The sequence below is a fragment of the Megalops cyprinoides genome, chromosome 8 (assembly GCF_013368585.1).
Source record: "Megalops cyprinoides isolate fMegCyp1 chromosome 8, fMegCyp1.pri, whole genome shotgun sequence".
Lineage (NCBI taxonomy): Eukaryota > Metazoa > Chordata > Actinopteri > Elopiformes > Megalopidae > Megalops > Megalops cyprinoides.
The window spans coordinates 38092099-38114556 of NC_050590.1; the positions used below are offsets into that span (position 1 = coordinate 38092099).

Here is a 22458-nt window from a genome sequence, read left to right on the forward strand (position 1 = left end):
AAGATTAAAAGATTCAAAATGAATCCAAAAATTAAATTAAATAAAAAATTTACTAAACACATCTCTGTCTCCCCCGACGACAGGATTATTGTGAATTAATATCTGTACACACTTATACACTTATACATACACACACACAGACACACATATATAGCTTCTGAAAGTGTTCAACCAGAAACAACCAGAAACCAGAGGCACTATTTTATGTGTAACCTGTAAGTGTAACCTACTGATCTCACAGCCTTTTGATTTCACATTGTTACAGTCCTTCTCAGTTACACTACCTCTAACTTAATTCTCTTCACAGTGTTTCAGCCAGAGAATGTTTAAGTGCTTCTTCTCACCTTGAGGCAGCTGGGATCACTAATATTTGTAAGCATAAACTTGTAAGGAAAAAGACAGGAGGCTGTCCCTGACAGAAAATTAGAATTTCCTACTTTATTTATCCCCCAGACCTGAAGTTAAATAAATAAATAAATAAATAAATAAAAACTCTGCAAAGTTTAGCAGCTGAGGTGAGGTGTACCGTAATCTGATTGTTATGGCGCCTTTTCACTTTTTGTGGAAATTGTCACAAAGCACAAGCCATTGACTTTTATTCATGTGGCAAGACATTGTAGGCTGTGTTGCACAGAGAAGGGCTGTACTGCGTCTAAGGTGCATTGACAAGGATGCAAACAATATTCCTACCATTTCTGCTAGGAGCTAATCTATACAACACTACAAGGAAGACAAAGTGACTCAAGATGTGTCTCAGTTCTGCTGCTGGTGTTTCTCTGTGTCACTATGTTCTGGAAGGTTTGATGCCTTTTGGAATGACAGCTGGTGAAAGCATGATGACGTGTGCTGCACTTTGTCTGAGTAGCTGAATATCCTGCTATGCTGGAGTAACAGGGAAGAGGACAGTGTCTGTGCGTGTGTGTGTGTGTGTGTGTGTGTGTGTGTGTGTGTGTATGTCCGTGTGTCCTGTGGCAGAAGACACACATTTCAGAGAAGTGTCTTTGAACCCCGCCCAGCCAAGCTTTGGTTTTTCACCTCTCCTGTTTTTTTTTTTTTGGCCGAGCGGACTGTGATCTTATTGGTTGATTTTTTTCCCCTCCTTCCACCCCCCTTCCATGCAATTGCATATCTGGGGTGGGGGGGGGGGGGTGCACGAAAGAGCTGAGCTCTGGTTTTGTTCCACATTAAAGAAACATTTTTATGACTTGGCTGCAGAGATTCATTGCCTTGCCTGAATGGATTATTTCAGCTCACACCACACACAGAAAAAGTACAACATTACACAATACAATAATAGTACAAAACCCACTCCAGTCTGATGGGGCTCATGTCTAAAGTTTAGTTACTACCATTACTACCACGAGTTAGTTACACCATTTCATTCTCTACCCTCCATCTCCCCATGTCTCTATAATGGTTTGGACTTCTCTATCTCTCTTTCTCCATCTTTCTTCCCAAAGTCTTTTCAACCCACCTGATGAAGCCACTCTTACCACTTGAAAGCTTATAGACCACACACCTGTGCTCCCATCAGGTGCTGGGAGCCATTATTTCAGTTTTCAAGCATACATACACATATATACATACACACACACACACACATACATGTACATACCATACACATGTGCACATGTGCATATATATACACAGGGCATTCAGAAAGTATTCAGATCCCTTCACTTTTTTACATTTCGATATGTTGCAGCCTTATGATAAAATTGTTTGAATTCATTTTTCCCCTCATCAATCTACTCTCAGTAGCCCATAATGACATAATGAAGCGAAAACAGGATTTTAGAATTTTTTTGCAAATTTATTATTTTTATTATTATTATTTTTATTATTATTATATATCACATTGACATAAGTATTCAGACTCTTAACTCAGTACTTAGTTAAAGCACTTTTGGCAGCGATTACAGCCTTGCTTCTTCTTGGATATGACGTGACAAGCTTTACACACCTGGATTTGGGGATTTTCTGCCATTCTTCTCTGCAGATCCTCTCAAGCTCTGTCAGGTTGGGTGGGGAATGGCGATGGACAGTCATTTTCATGTCTCTCCAGAGATGTTCAACTGGGTTCAAGTCCGGGCTCTGGCTGGGCCACTCAAGGACATTCAAAGGGTTGTCCCTAAGCCACTCCTGCATTGTCTTGGCCACTCCTGCATTGTCTTGGCTGTGATATTTCAGTTTTTTATTTTTAATAAATTTCCTGTTTTCACTTTGTCATTATGGAATATTGAGTTCTGATTAATAAGGGAAAAAAATTATTACGATTAAACAATTTTAGCATAAAGCTGCAACATTACAATACTTTCTGAATTCACTGTGTGTGTGTGTGTGTATATATATATATATATATATATATATATATATATACACACACACACACACACACTGATGAGCCAAAACATTATGACCACCTGCCTAATATGCTGTTGGTCGTCCGTGTGCTGCCAAAACAGCGCCGACCTGCTAAGACATGGACTCTACAAGACCCCTAAAGGTGTCCTGTGGTATCTGGCACCAAAACATTAGCAGCAGATCCTTCAAGTCCTGTAAGTTGCGAGGTGGAGCCACCGTGGATCAGACTTGGTGGTCCAGCACATTCCACAGATGCTCAATTGGATTGAGATCTGAAGAAAAGGGATGAAACGGTTACAGGTTTCAAGGTAAACCACGGTAAAATTCCCAACGGTTAGTATAGTATTTAAGTATAGTATTTAAGCCACGTCCACACCGTGGAGGAAAACAACGCTGCACTTTCCATTGATTTGTATTGCACAGTTCTCTTTCTTGTCTTAAAACTAAAATGGCAAAAAGCTGTTGCGTGAGGGGTTGCACAGCAAATAAGATAACTAACCCTGATTTAAGCTTTTACAGGATTCCAAAACGCAAAACGGAGCCAAAAAGACGTCATAGTTGGCTTAAAGCTAACACACAGGAGGGCTCCCTAGCGATGGGGACCTTATGGGATCCCGATACTATTCACATCTGTGTGTGCAGCAGACATTTTGTGTCAGGTAGCTCAAGAAGTTAACTAATTCTTTATCTGAGAATTTGTTGTTTAAAATGTGTTTATTATTAATTCCAATTCTCCAGATTAGTTTAGCTAGTTAGTTAGTTAGCTTGCTCTAGGTTAGCTAGCTAGCTAGCTACCGAAGTACTCAGTCTAGGGTTGATCTTCATGTTTGCAGGGACTAAATGGCTTATCCATTAGTCATTTTTAATAAGGCCTTTTGGAAAGTACATGTGGAGAATAACATTGTAATCAGGGTTTGACGTCAACATTTAGCTAACAGCCACTGTGGCTAGTTGATTTCCAAAGTTAACATTAGTCGCCAGCAGGGGTGTACTGGAAAAGAAATTCAATCAGTCCTGGACTTATCTGCTAGGACTGGCCCCGATGGGTGTGCTCGGGAATTAAAGTGTATTTGGATATAATTCTCAAATTCTGTCTACAACTGAGACTATCTCATAATTAGTTAATGTGCATGGACTTTACAAACGATTATATTCTTCTGAATACACGTCACATAGCAAGTTTTATAACATCACATTGAATGCTAGCTAGGTACAACTTGGACGTCAGTGGTCTTGAAGTTCCCTTTAACCCGCTAGCTAGACAGCTAGCTAGCTAGCTTGCTTGCCGTGATAATGGCACAAAGCTAACTGTAGTAAAGTAGGTTTATTTGCAAGGTTGCATATCCACTAGATGGCACTAGTAGTTCGGGTTGGTGAGTTTTTGGTTAGTGTGTAGAGTAAAGAACTTGGGTAAGAAAATAAATGAGGCTGTAGGCTGTCATTTGTTCGTGTGAGCATTTGGTTACAAATAAATAATTTCCTGTGTGAACATGGAATCAGTTACTACATATGGCGACGAGGATTAAAGCGGAGTAAGAAAAGTGATCTCCTGAAGTTTTCCTTGAGAGAGACGGAACTTGTGAACAAGGAGAAGTACTGCAGGGAGCAGCATGGCGAGTTTGGTAGGAAGCACGGTGCCATTCAATAGTCAGGAACAGACCTGGGAAGAATATTGTGAAGTTCTACAGCATTTTTTTGATGCAAACAGGATTAAGGAAGCAGAGAGAAAGAGGGCTATTTTGTTAAGTTCAGTGGGAAGTCAGACATACAGCTTGATCCGAAATCTACTTAGCCCTGCCAAACCTGACGCGAAACCTGTGACAAACTTGTTAAACTCTTGAACAAACACTTCAATCCAAAACCCAGTGAAATTGTTCAGCGTTTCAAATTCACCTCCAGGACCAGGAAACCAGGGGAGACTGAGTTGGACTATGTTGCCACGTTGAGAAAATTGGCGCACAACTGCAATTATGGAGACAAACTGACGGAAATGCTGAGGGATAGACTGGTATGTGGGATTGGAGATGACCAGATACAACGCCGATTATTATCAGAACCGTGTGACAAGGCCCTAAAAATAGCGCAGGCAATGGAAGCAGCAAACAAAGATGTGCAGGAATTACAAACTCATTTTTCGGAGGCCTCTCTGTCTGCAAGTAACCAGGAGGTACACAAGTTGGCTGCTGCATGATCAGAGACGAGTGGTGAGCGCCGCAGAGCATGCTACAGGTGCGGTAGTGAACAACACATTTCAAATGAGTGTCGGTTCATCGCGGAAAAATGCCATAAGTGCGGTAAGAAGGGGCATATTCAGAAAATGTGCAGATCTAGAGTCTCACTGGGGACATCACAGGGAAAAGGTGAAGAAAAACTAAATACAAGGAAATGGGGGCAAACCCAGAGAACAAATCATGTTAGTGGGAGAGAGGAACATGAATCAGAGGAGGAAGAGGTCATGTTTGTGATGCATAGCATAGAGGACACTGAGATTCCAAAAGTAGCACCTCTCACTATGACATTGACAGTGAATGAAACAAAAACAAAATTTGAAGTGGACACAGGCTGCAGGGTGACAGTAATGAATGATTCAGAGTTTAAAAAGCTGTGGACTAGTGAGATTAGGCCAGAATTAAAAAGTGCCCCATAAAACTGAAAACATATACCAGACAGAAAGTGGACATACTGGAAACTGTGACCATTGCTGTGAAGCACAAGAAAACGGTGAAAGATTTACCGCTAGTGGTAGTACCGAGCACCGGACCAAACTTACTTGGAAGAGGCTGGATAAAAGAACTGGGCTTAGAATGGAGCTCAATAAATCACCTGACTGGCACAAAAGTGCAAACATTACAAGAGGTACTGACGCAAAATGAGGAGGTCTTTAAAGAAGAACTAGGACCACCAGCAAAGATTTACGTGGATAAAGAAACAGCACCCAGATTTTTTAAACCAAAACCAGTCCCATATGCAATGAGAGCAAAAGTGGAGGCCGAGTTGGACCGTTTGCTGAGAGAGGATGTAATTGAGCCAGTCAAATATTCAGAATGGGCAGTTCCCATAGTACCAGTCAAACCAGATAATTCAGTGAGGCTGTGTGGGGATTACATATTGACTGTAAACAGTGTCAAAAATTGAGCAATATCCTATTCCCAGAATAGAGGACTTGTTTGCAAACCTGTCAGGGGGAGAAAAATTTAGCAAGTTAGACATGAGTCATGCTTATCACCAAATTGTTTTAGATGACGAGTCGAAGAAGTATGCTACGGTGAACACTCACAAGGGGTTATTCACCTATAAAGTCTTGCCTTTTGGGGTCTCTTCAAGTCCCGCCATTTTTCAGCGCACAATCGAGGGAGTTCTACAGGGGATTCCACATGTGGCGATTTTTCTGGATGACATCCTCCTGATGGGCCGAAATGACCAAGAGCATCTAGAGACACTAAATGTGGTGTTGCAGCAATTACAGGATGCCAGGCTACGGCTCAAGAGAAGCAAGTGCACCTTCATGGCAAGTGAAGTGGTTTTCCTGGGGCTTACATCCCATATCAGAGAAGGTAAAAGCCATTGAAAATGTATCACCACCATCAAACGTGACTGAGCTTAAGGCTTATTTGGGACTGTTGAATTATTATAATAAGTTCCTGCCCAACTTAGCAACTGTTTTAGCACCTGTTCACAAATTGCAAAGTAATAGTGTAAAGACACTAAATGGAGATGGGGTGCAGAACAGCAAGCTGCATTTCAAGAGTCAAAGAGACTGTTGCAGTCTGCAGAGGTCTTAGTCCATTATGACCCTGAAAAAGAGATCATACTGTCGTGTGATGCCTCTCCATATGGTGTAGGAGCGGGTCTATCTCACAAAATGCCAAACGGAGCAGAGAGACCAATAGGTTTCATGTCCTGCAGTCTAAGCAGAGCAGAAAGAAATTACTCCTAATTGGATAAAGAGGGCCTAGCAATAATTTTCAGTTCAGAGGTTCCACAAATACATGTATGGCCATAAATTTACAGTTTTCACTGATCACAAACCTCTGCTGTCACTATTCAATGAATTGAAGGCAGTGCCACAGATGGCCTCTCCGCAAATCCAGAGGTGGGCAATGACCTTACGGGCATATGAATATGAGATCATTTACAGACCAGGGAAGCATCATGAGAATGCCGACGCTCTCAGCTGACTGCCGTTGCCAGAAGGACCAAAAACAGAGGCGCCAGAAGAGAGAGTACTCATGCTGGTGAACTCGGACATAACACTAGTGTCAGCAGACCAGGTGGACAAACAGAGATTCAGTGCTGGCTAGAGTGAGAGACATGGTACAGAAAGGGTGGTCTCACGAATTAGAGAGAAATGAGTTTAAGCCATACAATGTAAGGAAGCATGAATTGAGTATGCAGAACGGTTGTGTGCTTTGGGGAGCATGAGTCATCTAAACCAGACCAGAGAGATGTTTTGAAACAGCTACACCAGTGCCATCCTGGGGTGTCCCGTATGAAGGCGTTGGCACGGAGTTATGTATGGTGGCCAAAGCTGGATCATGATGTGGAGAACATGGTCAAAGTCTGCAGCACATGCCAGGAGCAGAGGCAAAATCCACCAGCAGCCCCACTGCATCCCTGGGACTGGCCAGACAGACCTTGGCAAAGGCTGCATGTAGATTACACGGGGCCCTTCATGGGAAAAATGTTTTTCATCCTAATTGATGCACACTCAAAGTGGATGGATGTATATCCTGTAAATTCTGCCACCGCAACCACCACAATTGAGTGCCTACACATTAGTTTCGGTAACCATGGGTTACCCGAATTTTTAGTTCCGGATAATGGCACTTGTTTCATGAGCGGAGAGTTTGAGGAGTTCCTAAGAAAAAATGGAATATGGCATGTGACCTCAGCACCCTACCATGCCTCTAGCAATGGCTTGGCTGAGCGGGCCGTGCAAATTTTTCAAGAGATGATGAGAAAGTGTCCAAACAGATCATCAAAAACAAAAGTGGCAAGGGTTTTATTCAGCTACAGAACAACTCCTCAGACCATTACTGGGCTGTCGCCCACAGAAATGTTAGTGGGTCATAAACTTCGCTGCATTCTGGATTTGGTACATCTTGACCTGAAACAGAGAGTACAAGAAAAACAAAGGAGACTGAAAGGAAACCATGACCGGAAGGCAAAGGAACGCAGTTTTGAAGAAGATGATCCTGTCCTCACCAGGAACTTTGGGAACCTTATGCGGTGGGAAGACACTCATCACGCTTGAGAAGACCACCTGCACATTTGAGAGACTTTGAGATGGACTAAAAAAAAAGTTATAATTATGTATGGTTATGTCAGCATAATGCTTTAAGACTTAAGAATATGTTTACGCTTAAGAGGGGGGAGATGTAGTAAAGTGGGTTTATTTGCGAGGTTGCGTATCCACTAGATGGCGCTAGTAGTTCGGGTTGGTGAGTTTTTGGTTCGTGTGTAGAGTGAAGAACTTGGGTAAGAAAATAAATGGCCAAGAGGCTGTGGGCTGTCATTTGTTCGTGCGAGCATTCGGTTACAAATATACAAATAATTTCCTGTGTGAACATGGTTACTACACAGTTACTACACTGGCATTGAAAACTTGTCTCGTTTTATTTAGCGGTAATAAAAAACGGGGGTGACAATGCATTGTTTTACTTAGGTTAGATGGGCGCGTTGTTGATAAGTTTACGGAACTGAGCTCTGTTTGAACTAATCGTGACGTGACTTTGTCAGTGTCAAAGGATTACATACGAACGTGTGTCATTGAAAACTGCTGTGCAACATGCCTTAACAGTGAAAGTATTCATGAAATTATGGTATCTTGTTATTGAAATAAACGTTCATTTCTCAGTCCTCCCAAATGAACCATCAGATGATAGGCACACAGAGGGGGCCGGTAAAAACTTTATTGATTTTTGTCCCGGTTTGCCCGATGGCCAGTACACCACTGGTCGCCAGCCATCATTTTCACCAGGCAAAGTCTTTATGCCCCAAGTGTAACTGCAATTTATATTTTAACTTAAAAAAAAAACATAAAAACATACATACATACAACATACAAATATATTAACATATGCATATAACACTGATTTTGGGATAGAAAAGGGACACTGAGGGAGTCCAATCAAACTTAGTTTCTCTATATATCTGGCCCTTTCTTCGGACAGAAGGGTATTGAAATAGGCTGGCTTTGACATTTTTTGTTAAAGCTGTTTCAAGACACGGTGTCCCGCAATTTCCCATTCACTCCCGTTCAACTTCACGGAATGTTTTCCCCCACCGGAGGCGTGGTTTTCCCTCCGATGACGCGTTGCGCTCTGTCTCTATTGCCGTTTCAAACTTTAATTATCATTAAAACCGCGGTTGATTACCGCGCTTTGAGAAACTCACGTTAAAAACTGTGACAGGATGAAACGGTTACCGGTTTCACGGTAAACCGCAACGGTTAATATTACTCTTTCAAATTTTGTCATTAAAACCGCGTTTTGAAAAACTCACGTTAAATACTGTTTTCTTATCTGCAATATGCACAAAGTGCAGTTACCTCTCATGGCCACATGGTGCCACCTTTAATGTTAATGCACATTTGATATGGTTTTCATATGTTTACATATGTTTGTATTAGCTATGTCATTATTTAATGTTTATACAAACAAAAAGTGCATAGTGCTGCTAATTTTATTTGTGGTTTTCAACATAAAACTTGGTGAAATGATTTCAGTTTGTGTATCAGTACTTTCTGAACATTTTCAGCACATTTCAACAATACTGCAATAATACTGATAACCGCGGTAATTTTGGTCACTATAATCGTGATATTAAATTTTCATTTCATCTCTACTGGAGAATTTGGAGGCCAGGGCAACACCATGAACACTTCATCATGTTCCTCAAACCATTCCCAAACAATGTGTCCAGTGTGGCAGGGCACATTATCCTGCTGAAAGAGGCCACTGCCATCAGGGAATATCATTGCCATGAAGGAGTGTACCTGGTCTGCAACGATGTATACGTAGGTGGCAAGTGTCAAATTGACATCAACATGAATGGCTTGACCCCGGGTTTCCCAGCAGAACATTGCCCAGAGCATCACACTCGCTCCACCGGCTTGTCGTCTTCCCACAGTGCATCCTGGTGCCATCAGTTCCCCAGGTAAATGGTGCACTCGTACATGGCCATCTATGTGATCTAAAAGAAAACGGGACTCATCGGACCATGCAACCTTCTTCTACTGCTCCAAGGTCCAGTTCCGTGCCCATTGTAGGCGCTTTCGACAGTGGACAGGGTCATCATGGGCCCTCTGACTGTTCTGCAGCTACGCAGCCCCATATGCAGCAGGGTGCGATGCACTGTGAGTTGTGACACATTCCTTCCGTAACCATCATTAAACTTTTCTGTGATTTGTGCCACAGTAGACCTTCTGTCGGTTCGGACCAGACAGGATAGCATTCATTGCCCTCGTGCATTGATGAGCCTTGGGTACCCAAGACCCAGTTGCCAGTTTGTGGTTTGTCCCTCCTCGGACCACTGTCAGTAGGTACTCACCAGAGATGCTCTGACCCAGTCGTCTGGCCATAACAATTTGGCTCTTGTCAAAGTCACTTAGGTCTTTACTCCTGCATCCAACACGTTGACTACGAGAACTGATTGTTCGCTCACCATCTAATCTATCCAGACCTTGACATGTGTCCTTGTTTGCTTACCATCTAAACCCAGACCTTGACATACATATATATACATGTATGTACATGTACAGCTGAAGCATTATGTAAGTAAAGCATTACAGTACTTACAGCATCTGGAAGGCATTCATTGGTGTGACTGAATTTCTGTGACTGAAAGTCTGTCCAAAAGATTCCTCTAATTATTCACAACAATAAATTATATGTGTGTGTGTACCACATCAGATTGCAGGGACACAGAGAGAAAGAGGAAGTGTTTGATTCTATTTCTAGAAACAAGTCAGATTTCCTTCTGAAAGGGAAACGATGGAAGTGTCTCACATTTAAACTTCATGAAAAAGAGCATCTGGAATGCAAAGGATGCTACAGAGGACTGCCTCAGCTCAGAGTGTGAGGGAACAAAGCAAACAGGACAAAAAGCTTGCAGCATTTCAATGCCCTTAACAGTGATAAGAATGACAGAGTTTGTGAAGCTCATCAGAGGAGAGCCACTCCTCTAGTGTAAGGTGCAGACCTGGCTAAGCTTGCGGATGGATGGACAGACAGACAGAAGCCAGGCTCCCACAGAGAATGGCTGACAATTCGTGTCCTTCTCCGCACCATGACAGACGGCCGCAGGCATACCAACCGTATCTCTCTGTGGGAGACCCCAACTTACATCACACGGGGCTATTAAAAGAAATGCTGCCTCCTCCTCTCCTCACCCCTCCCCTGCTGCATGTCCATGCCACAAGCAGGTTTCTGTATGTGAGAATTAATATTTACTATCAGGAATACTGTTTTTTGTTATTCAGCATACATTTATGCCTTTTTTGTTTTGATTGCATGTAAGGCTGTTCATGTCCTTGCTGCTATATTTTATCATGTTACAAGGTCATATGTGTGTAGCTTTCATTCCATTTAGGTACATGTATTAAATATACATGCACACACACACGCACATACACACACAGTCACATACACACACACACAAATACACACATACATGCACATACATACACACATTCTCTCTCTCTTTCTTTCTCTCTCACACACACACATACACACACATACACAGGTAGAGCTGCATGTCTGTTGAATACATGCTCACACAAGTGAAAGCAATCGCTTTTCAGCTCCAGAAGAGTCTCCCTTGTCTGAAAGGCATTACCCTTTTTTTAAATTTGGAGGGAAAACAAGCTTCCTCAGAGTTGACATGATATGTCTAGGAGACAGCAAGAGACTGAGGATTCCTACCACTGTCAGCCTCAGTTAATGAGAACTGGTCTGTGACAGCTCACAGCCTTGGAGCAGAAAGAAGCGAGGAGGAGGGGAGGAGGAAGCTAGCCCCATGAGAAAAACCACGGGTGATCAGCTGAGGGAGTGATGAACCTGAACCCGCACAACAGACTTGCAAGAGCATCAGCAAAAGGACCACTTGTTGGGAGCAGCCAAACCCTGAGGAGGGAACAGGCAGGTGATCTGTGGGCTAGAAGAAACATGGAAAATGACATAGACAGAAAGATAAAGAAGAGTAAACCTGGTTTTACTAGGCTTCCTTTGGGCTAATGAAGATGTTAAACAGAACATTAATTCAGCCTGACAGGCAGATGTCTGGGATAATATAATAAGTGTTGGACTACAATAAATGCTTTATTCAAGGAAATGGGGAAAAAAGTATGATATTGTTGAGTCTCCTTCATAGGAGTGCAATGTTAGGGTGTGTACATATTGCCTAACATTGTATAATTCACTTCTCGTCTCTCCTGGGGTGGCAGTGTGCGACCATTCTCATCTCACACACAGACATTCAATATGGATGTAAATGGGTGGAGGGGGGATGAATGGGATATGAATGGGAAATCAACATGAGGACTGGCATTAGCTAATACTAACTGCTGCGACAACAACAGTGTGCTTTTGCTACCATCTAGTGGCCATGCTAAATACAGCCCAAATCCTCCATTTAATACTCAGCACTGTCATGTGTCCACTGTCTATTCTTACTGGGGCACTCTGACATTGGCTCTCTGTGATGAATATGCTTGTCTTTTGACTGACTTAAACCGGTTCAAATTAAGCAATAGATTTTGTTCAGACATAATTCAGTAGCCTTCCTCTGATACTATTTGCCTCACTGACAATTCAAGGAGGTGCAATTCTGAAGAGAGCAGCATCCTATTACCTTGTGGTCAAAGCAGAAAAATTCTACCTGAGGCTGTCAGTCCAGGATCTCTGCAGGAATTTCATTCAGAGTTCAGATACTGCATTGGGAAACAGTTATTTCAGGTCATTTTTAGCCCTTGCCCTGCAGGTTAGCTGTTCTGCGTTGTGCTGTGCAGGGAATGTGGCAAAACAGAGGGACTACTGCACAACAGTGGGTATAATTAAATTAATGTAAATTAGTAAAGGTAAATTTTTCACTTGCCGTAGGACACACTTTTTCAGTAGAAGCAGAGAGACCCTGCCACAGATGGCATAGGCCAATTCCTGGGTGAATGATTGCTCCGCCACACCAGCACATTAGTGCAAGGATGTTTACTTACAGTGAAACTGAAATACCAAGCAATAGCCTCACAGATTTTAATAAACACAACACAACAGAAAAATATGTATATTTATTAAAACACACTGTTCATTACAGTCCCAATTTGCTGTCTCTGACAATCTGAAAGCTTTTTTTCTTTGCTTGTTGTATGGTGATTTCTCCGAAATATGTATTGATCATATGTATTGATAGTCTAGCATAACCCACCAGAATAATACGTAGTTAAGAATTTGGCAACGCTTGTCTGAGTCGTTGTTTCACAGAATAGCATTATCAAGATGTGATCGCAAAAGTGGCCAGTAGGTGTCACCGTGGAGATGGGTGTCGGATTGTTTCGACAATTGCTTCGAGCGTTTCAGTATTTCACGAAGCCTCGCTTTGCCCACCACTAGTTACCTTATCTACCCGTTGCTCCTCCCCCTGGGCCATACCACAGGTCTTAAACTCCGTTCCCACACAGACACTGTAGTGGCAGGCTAAAACAAAGGAGATAAAGAGTATACTATTTCACAGAATGTAATGTACAGTGTGCGTTGTCGAAAACATCTTTGTTGGCCAGAATGACATTTCATATTTTAAAACACACACTAATAATCGTGGTCCATTCCGTTCCAGCGTGTTTACGCATGCGCACCTTTCTGCCTACCGTTAACGTGGTAGCATTTGCGGTGATTTGTTTTTTTTTAACCTTAGCCCTGTCGTATGCAGGAAGCAGGAACTGCAAACAAAGGCTGCATCTGAATACTCATATACGTCCATACTATATAGTACAAAAAAAGCAGTACGTCACAATCCATAGGGTGTCTGAATAGGCTACCTAATAGGCATTTAATAGTAGTCGAACGGTACCCGGATGACCTGCAACATCCGAAGTATGCGAATGTACTACACTACGCTATCCCATAAGTCAGCTGGAGCCCGAATAACCGAAGAAGAAGAATTCCCCGGGGAAAAAGAGAAAGAAGACGGCGGTGTAGTCAGCTTGATTAAGCTAAAAAAAAACAATTGGCTGGTTATGTAACGTTAGGTTTTCGTTTTACCTCAGGTTGACAGTCAGCTAAGTAAAGCAGCCTGATTTTTAAAACATAAATATTTAAACATCCGGGTCAAAGGACAGGTAAGATGGCGGCGGAGTACGTTTGGATTGTGTCCTTACTACTCGCTCGCATAGCTACTCAGTAGTACGCTCTTAACCGCCATTAGTGCATACTGAGTATTTGGATGCAGCCAAAGTAAACAACGACACCATAGCCAACATAGCAGAGCAAACAGCGGTGGTGACTCCCCAGCTAAGTGTAATAAAACAGTATGTATTATGCTGTCTGAGTGTGGGTGTGATTTCCTAAATTCTAGCAGAGACATTTCCTTGTGTGTATATACTGTCAGCCTTATCTTTCTGCATTGAGTTTGCCGTTGATAATGGCCATCAATAATAGAATGTTTGATTTAATTTCATTATAAATTTCATTTATATTTATATACAGAATTTGAAACATACAGGAAGTGTTGAGTTAAATATATATATGTCACAGACATCTTCATGTCTGTGACATATTCTACAGATATAGACATTGGAACTAAAGGTGTAATGTTGCTGGTATGTCAGTATGACAATAAACAGATCATTTTCACTGTCTACAGTGGCGAGTCTAGTCTTTTTTGACTGGGGTGGCCCAAGTGGAGCACTGATTCATTCAAGGTTGGCAACATCCACAATAACAGAAATAGGCGCGTAAGGAATATTTATAATACCCTCCCCCTACAGGAGCTAAACCATAAACCATGAACTAACCATGTGAACACCATATTCAGAGGATGAAACTGCAAAGAAGGACAAACACCATATTCTCCCGTCATCTTTTTTATTTAAAGAAATTTAAATACAAATCAACAAACACATGCCATGCCAACTAAATAATGAAAAGATCCTACTCCTACAAGGCTTTTTTTTACAATAATGATTTACATTTAACTAGCTAGCTGCCTGGTGAGCTTTGTAGTTCATTATCAAGCTAACTGACGTTAGCTAGCTAGTTAAATAACGTTAGCTAGCTAGCTACCTTGCTCAGGGTTGCCAACTCTCACGCATCTGGCGTGACACTCACGCTTTCAGCATCAATCTCACGCTCTCACGCACACGCAAGAAATGTCACGCCAAATCCATTCCCTTTTTTTCGCCCCGTTCATTTACTGTTGATGACTAGACTACACCACAGCATATTGTTTCTAAATGACAGGAGACGAGTTTAAGGCATAGATGGGCTCTTTAGACCAACAGTAGGTAATATCTGCCTACAACGTTCTCAGCGCAGTTTTCTCTGATTGTTGATGCGTTGCAAACCTTTGCATCGGTTACCTCAGTTGCGTGTGAAAAGTTCAGAGTTCGGAGCCCACTGATTAGATGCGCTGTAGGAAAGTTTGGACGACATTAAGGTAAGCAGATAAATAGCCTAACTAATCTAATAATCTAATATCTAATAAAATTGTGTGCCGAGACAGTACAGACTTTCAACTATGCTAAACTATGTTTCAAGCGTTGTCTGACGTGCGTTATGTAGAAGCTACTAGGCTATTTGGATAGTGACGACCTCATAAGCTAATTGCTCAATAGAAATAGGCTCATGATAAAAATTACTTTTTGTTAGATGACCTTGCTGAAATTTTTCAAAAGAAAGACGGAGAATGAACATGGAGAGGACAAGAATCAAGGAGAGCCTCGGGTAAGCTAGTTATTTTCAGATGTTTCTGTTAGCAAAAAAAAAAAAAAAGTTACACTACCTATTCATTAAAAGGAACACACCACCATTATGAAATTTACTAATTTTCCGTCTCCCCTAGAGTTAGGGCAATTAATACCTGTGTTGTCTCCATGCATGCAGTGAGTCAGTCTAACATAGCCTACCTTTTAGATAGAGGAAAGAGTGGAGGAAGACAAGGAAGAAGTGGTGATGGAGGAGGAGGTGGAGGTGACAGCAGAGGAGGAGAAGAAAGATACAAGCACAGAGCACACAGTCAGGGAGAGGAAAAAGGCTAAATCAGGGGCTGCTATATACAACTCCAAATTTAACAGTGCCTGGACTAAAGAGTGGCCTTTCATTAAACCAGGCACAACGGAATTTCACTTCTGGTGTGAAATCTGCCGGCATGAGTTGGAATACAAGCATCAAGGCAGGGCAGATGTTCAAAGGCATATCACCAGAGAGAGTCACATCAAAAAACAAAAAATCCTGGACAATACTAAAAAAAAAAAAAATAGATAGATTTGTTTGTTCGAAGGCTGAAGAGATGAATCTGGACACTCAGGTGATAATTTGAATGCAAGCTCCTTATAAGTGTGCTTAGGCTATGCATTTGCACATATTCTACCTCAGATGTAAACTCATCCATTTTTCTACAGGCTAGAAGGGCAAAGTGGCAGTGACCATGGTCAGCCACAACATCCCATTAGCCTTTGCAGACCACCTCAGCCCGCTATTCAAAGAATGCTTTCCTGATTCCAGGATTTCCAAGAAATATGACAAGTCGTGTGTTGCTTGCGAAAAACAATATATACAGTATCCGTCTAAAGTCAGACCAAAATTACTTATGCTTTTCCACGCTAACACTTTGCTTGTGAATCACTGTTGAATGCGCGGATTCAATTCTTGTCTGACTGTGTACAGCTTGTGGCTTGTTCTTTAGGAAAGGAGAAGATGAACCCTTTGACAGTCAAGATCTGGGAGACTGATGGGGTTGCCCATAGATTTCTGGATATGGGAATAACAACTGGAGAAGGCTGTGGCACTACAGAAACCATATTCAGCAAGATGGACTCTGTGTTGAAAGGGCACAGTATACCATGGCAGAACTGCATTGCTCTTTCTGTGGACAATGCCAGCGTGAATATGGGAGACAGGAACTCTATAAAGTCAAGGGTGATGAGAGAAAACCCTCAGTGTTCATCCTAGGTTGCCCATGCCACATAGTGCACAATAATGCCTCTGCCGCTGGTGCAGTGTACAGTGAGGTAAATTGCTCAATTAGTCCAGTCATAGTATTATAAAGATAATGTAGTTTAAGCTCAAATAAGAGGGTAAATATACATCCTTAGAGAAACCACATTATTTAACATACATTATCACATGACAGAACATTTTAATTTGGTATTCTTTAGGAAACCTATCTCATTTGCATTAGCATTCCTTCTTTAAAAAGAAAATAAATCCCTCCAGATCACAGGGTTTGATGTTGAGGACCTGGTAGTTGATGTGGATTTTGGTTCAAGGCTAGTACCAAGCGCAAGAACATATTGGATGGTAATTCACCCAGTTCATTTGTCAAAATATAGTTTAAACTACATAGATTTTTTTTTAAATCATTGCACTGCTTGTTTGCTGTAATCAATATTTTTCATCATTACAGAGTTCTGTATGTTTTGTGACACAAGCTACATGGAGACACTGCTGCATGTGAGCACAAGATGGCTTAGTTTGGAGCTGGTAGTCAGTCGGATTCTACGCCTCTATAATGCACTCAGGAGTTATTTTGGAAGCAGCCGTAAGTATTAGCCTAGTTTAGATGTTTTCGAAACCTATTGGATGAATGATATTCCTTGTAATGGTGCAATGTATCATTTTCTTTGCAAAAAATGATGTTGGTTTATCACAAATGAGAAACAGTTGCAAGGAATATGAGAATGTTGCAAATTATTATTAATTTGTTTGGATGTGCCTATTCTTTGACTCCACAGATGAGAAACAAGCCAGGTGTGTCAGGCTGCGTGCAGTGTTTGAGGACCTAATGTCAGAGATCCATCTGCTGTTCTACCAATCAACACTGATCATCTTCACACATTTTAACCTGCTCTTCCAACGGCAAGACCCTTGTGTCTACCTTCTTCATGAACAAGTACATAACACTTAATGTTGCATGTTTTTCATTATTTGTAGTTGCACTCACAAATATTCAACCTGTCACCATTTTCACAATTGCACGTATTTTCCCAAACATTATTGTCATTGTGAACACTTATGCTTTAGTATAGTACTAAAGGCTAAATAAGTTATTTCTCTAATATTCACTTTACTATTTTTGAGCTACTCAAGTGTTATTTTAGCCTTGTGCCTTAAGTAATTGTGCAAATGGGGATCATTTTCAAGGGGGTTAAATATTTTTGAGGGTAATGTGTGTGAGTCTGTATTTTCTTACAACCTGAGATTTTGCTATTACTTTTATTTGTGTATTCAAGATCAGGTTTTCATCAAGAAACAGATGTCAAAGTTCCTGAAGCCAGGAGCTTTCAGAGGAGTCAACGTGGACACTGTGAACATGAAGAATGAGGAGAGCCAAATGCCAGGTGAATATCAGAAGTAAAAAAAAAAAAAAACAAACATCAAAGGTTTTAAACAATGTCTGCTTTCTATGCAGGTCTTAGATTTGTGCCGTTGGCCTAATGTTTTTGTTGTTGTTGGTATTGGAAAAATCGTTCAGGAACCGGTATCGAGCCAAGGTATCGAAACTGGCACCGATATCAAAATTTTTTTTACAATACCCAGCCCTAACTTTGATACCTTTTAGATTCTCAGCTTGGCATTGGCTTCACAACAAGGACCACTTTGAACAGACTTGTTGAAGCTGGTGAAGTCTCCCGATTCAGCAAAGAGGTTCCATGCTGCAGCAAGGAGTTTCTTCAAAACAGCAGTGGAGTATGCCATAGCTAAGCTCCCACTGAATGATCCAGTGCTACAACACTCCAAGTTTGTGGACTTCAAGCAAAAAATGGATGCCACTGTCGATGATATGCTGTACTTTGTTCAAAGGTATGTATGCAACTACTGGACTGTAGAGGAAGTGTGAGGGATATAGTAAGTGAAGGGAGCTAGTAGAAAAGTGATATTGGTTCATTCTGTTTCTGCTACAAAGAAACTTTGCTCAAACCAATATATCTCTGTTTAGATTCAACCATCTCCTGCCCTATGATCAGCCAAGAGAACAGGACCAAATAAGTGATGAATTCCTGGAGTACCAAATGATGGAAGAGGAAGACATCCCTGATGCCATCTGGAGAGAAGCTGTGATTCGGACAAGTGAGGATGGGGAGTACCACAGGATGGATGGCATATGGGTATATCTTGGCACTGTCAAGAATCGTGCAAGTGGCGTTCTGAAATTCCTCAAACTGGTAAAGGTTGCTCAGCTCATGTTGTGCCTACCGCATTCTAATGCAGATGCTGAACGCAATTGGCCTTAACAAGACTGACACACAGAATAGACTTTCTCTTGATGGCACCCTGTCCTCAATCATGAGGATAAAAATGAGCGGCCTTGAACCCTGCTTTAGATATGAACCCCCTGCAGAGATACTAAAAGGCCAAAACTGCCACTGTGGCGTACAAAAGGCCCAGTCTGTTAACGGTCCACAATGCTTTGGTGTGTTAAGTGTGATATTGTTTTTTTTTTGGGATGACTTTAAGTGGGATGTGTTAAGGTGGGATGTGTTAAGGTGGCCGTGGGGTGAAAGACTGGTCATATTTTCAAGTGCAATCAATAAATTAATTGTACATTTTAAAGAAACGTTTCCATTCTATTAGTTATTTTTTACATAAATCCAAGCTCGATGGGTGATGATGTAGTAACTTGACTTTGCTAGCTGGTTAGCTATGTTACCTAACATTACACTGGCCTACACTCACTGACACCCTGTAGGTCTTATCCCTCATACTCGCTCTGACCAAACCAGCGATATGGCCCTCAAAACAACTGAATTCCTCCACATGCCCTGATTTATAATGGTTTTCGCCCCGCTGAAAACTTCGGGTCTCAGATTTAAAGAAGAGGAGAATATGGCTAAGCAACATGGGAATGATGAACACATGTTTGTTCAAAATGTTTGAATTAAATGTATAGCCTGTAGTTTTTTTTTTTTAATTAAGACATGTTTTGTGTCCTTCTGTTCACATATTCACACCAGTAGGGCCCCACTGTATTTTTCACTGTGCAGTACTGGTGGCACGGGGTGTCTGTTAGGGGCTAGTGACACCAGAGGGTTAACTGAATAGTCAAACAGCTTGCTTTTATGAGAAGATAACAGTCTCTAGTGCTTGTAAATTACATTTTGTGGTGATTGTCATCCTTATTTTTTAATTACAGGCATATACATAGATATATTTTATATTTTTAATGATTAATGATTTTTAATATATTTGAATGATTCAATTTCTGCCTATATTCAATGTATGTTTAAAGGTATGTATAATACACAATGTATAGTACAAAATAGTCAGAGATATTGGTGACTTTCTTGTTTCACTGTATGCAGCAACTGCCTGTGGACATACAGTCCAAATTTGGTGAGTTTCTGATCATTATTTCCAGAGATACATGTGATAAAGCAGACGCTGTCCCTGTTGTAGAATCCAAAATTTTCACTATTTTTGGTTTTGGGGAGGATCCAAATATCATCCAAATAAACCACTTTTGCAGTAACATATATTTATACATCCATCCATTTCATAAAATAGACATATCAAAGATGATGATGAAAAAACATGGTTGTGCTTTGTTCTACCTCGGGTGGAGGTATCTCAACTTTTGAAGGCTTTAGTTCCTCTACTAACTGTTGTCCACAGTTGTCTGTGATAGAGCAGAGATCAACAGCTCGTGCAAGTCCTGCATGCAACCAGTAGGGTAGCAGGTTGCAGAGAGCTTTCAGCAGTGACATCACACCCCAAGACTGGGTTAGCTAGCATTGTTTTCTATGGTGCCAATAATTGTTTTAGCTTGGTTGGTAACAATGGTGGTTATTACAATTGTTATATGAGAACAGGGGGTTGGATCTAACTCTAGGACTTCTTCTGTCACTTGGGGAGGTTTGTACTTATTTCCACATTCTTTACACTTACATGCTAGATAACAACTTACTAACTACTTCAGACCAGGACAACTTCCTATCTATCTGTGTCGATGTGTGTCGATCGTGCCATGCAAGATGCTATGGCAAACAGATTCCTTCATAAAATTCCCCCATGCCTAATATTGAGTCAACTGTTTCATATTGATAGGTTCCCAGTTTTATGTAGCACCATGTGCATATATATATATGTATATTATATGTAGTGTATTGTGTCTCCTGTTCTACTGCTACTATGTCTGTAATTTGTATGTCTCTGTATAAGACCTCTGTAGTGTCTGCAGCAAGGATGTCACACATCCTTGCTGAATGGCTTTGCCAAGGTTCCCATGGCACAAGACCATTTGTCTCCAGCCTGCCACTTAACTCAATCCTTTGATATGTATGACCATGGACTGCATATCATCACACCACACAACTTGATTCCTTAGAGATTCTCTCAGCACAGATAATCCGAATGTCCTGAGTTTGTCTCTCCCTTGCGCATTGAAATAAACATCAATTCTCTTAACAGAAGTCATCAGCGTGTTCTTCATCAACCTGCATTTGGTTCCACGGAGACAGGCAAAATATCCTAACAATTCCTAAACAATTCAAAATTGTGTTCAAATATTGTAATCGTTATTGCTGGTTTGTTTTTGTTGCATTACTGATCTAATGTTAATTGATGAATAATGTGAGAAAACAACTTTAAGCTAAGAACCATGATTTCTCTTTTTATGATAATTGATGGCGACATTTTTACCATTTTCTGCTGAAGTGGCCTACCAAAAATGCTCATCTCAATTCCATACTGCTTTATTTTCTCTGCAATGAAGGTGAAAAAAACTCAATCTATTGGCCACCACACTTTGGGCAGGGAGCTGTGCTTTTCGAAGGAAATTTGCATTTATTTTTCTTCATACCACCCATTTTAAGAGATATGCAGGTGCAAAAGTTAAATCTGAATTCCAAAAACTAAAAAGCAAAAAAAAATTCTCAAGGCCCTGAAGCCTGAATCTTACCCTTGTTGTAGCAATGGTTCCCACACTGATGCTAAATTACAAGTTCAGTAACTTACATATTCAACCCTATTGAATACACTCTGGGTTACAGAGTGCATTACATTTGCATTTCTGAAGACATGCAACTTTTCCTGTCTTTTCCGACACCTGACACAGGTTTCTGCATGCACCTCAGCTTGCCTGAAAGACATTTCACAGTGGATGGTGGACCACCACCTAAAGCTGAACCTGATAAAACTGAGATACTTGTCATCACATTTACATTTACATTTATTCATTTAGCAGACACTTTTATCCAAAGCGACTTACAAAAGTGCATACAGCAAGTATAGCGACAGTACGGGGACAGGATGTGTACAGTTCCACAATGAGACCGTTCTCAGCTGAGAGCAAGGTCTGTTTGAGGACACAGTAACACATCCATGTACTCCCCATTTCAGCCTAGACTTTACAAGCCTTATCACCAATAGCACTGCCAAAAGCCTTGGCGTAATGCTTGATAGCCAACTGTCCTCCTCTCAAGTTGCTGCGGTGAGTTGGGCGTGCAAATTCTTTTTGTACAACATGTGACGGATCTGCCCCTATCACTATGTACTCTACATAGTTCCTAGTTCAGGCCCTGGTCCTCTTGCACTTGGAATACTGTAACTCCCTCTTTGTTCGTCTTCCTGCCTGTAAAATCAAACCCTTACAACTAATCCAAAATGCAGCAGCAGGAGTTGTCTACAGTCTCCCTAAATGTATTCAAGTTACTCCCCTCCTCATCTCACTTCTTTGGCTTCCTGTTATTGCTCGTATCAAGTTCAAAACCTTGGTGCTGATATACAAGACAGTAAATGGGAGAATCCCATACACATACCTACAACAAGTCTTCAAACCCTTTGTTCTGCCAAAATCACTACGTTTTGTGATCATGGGGCAACTGATTATCCTGTCCCCATGGGGTCACTCCTCTCAAACATGATCCCTGTTTGTGCTGGTCCCTCA

At 41.3% G+C, this 22458-nt stretch overlaps 1 long non-coding RNA gene across 1 annotated transcript; it reads left to right on the forward strand.

Annotated features, from left to right (window-relative positions):
• The first annotated feature begins 17852 nt into the window (after positions 1–17852).
• LOC118781596 lies at positions 17853–18546 on the forward strand. Its single transcript, XR_005005114.1, has 3 exons — positions 17853–17914; positions 18136–18377; positions 18514–18546. It is a non-coding gene; the product is annotated as an uncharacterized LOC118781596 (long non-coding RNA).
• Positions 18547–22458: the final 3912 nt, after the last annotated feature.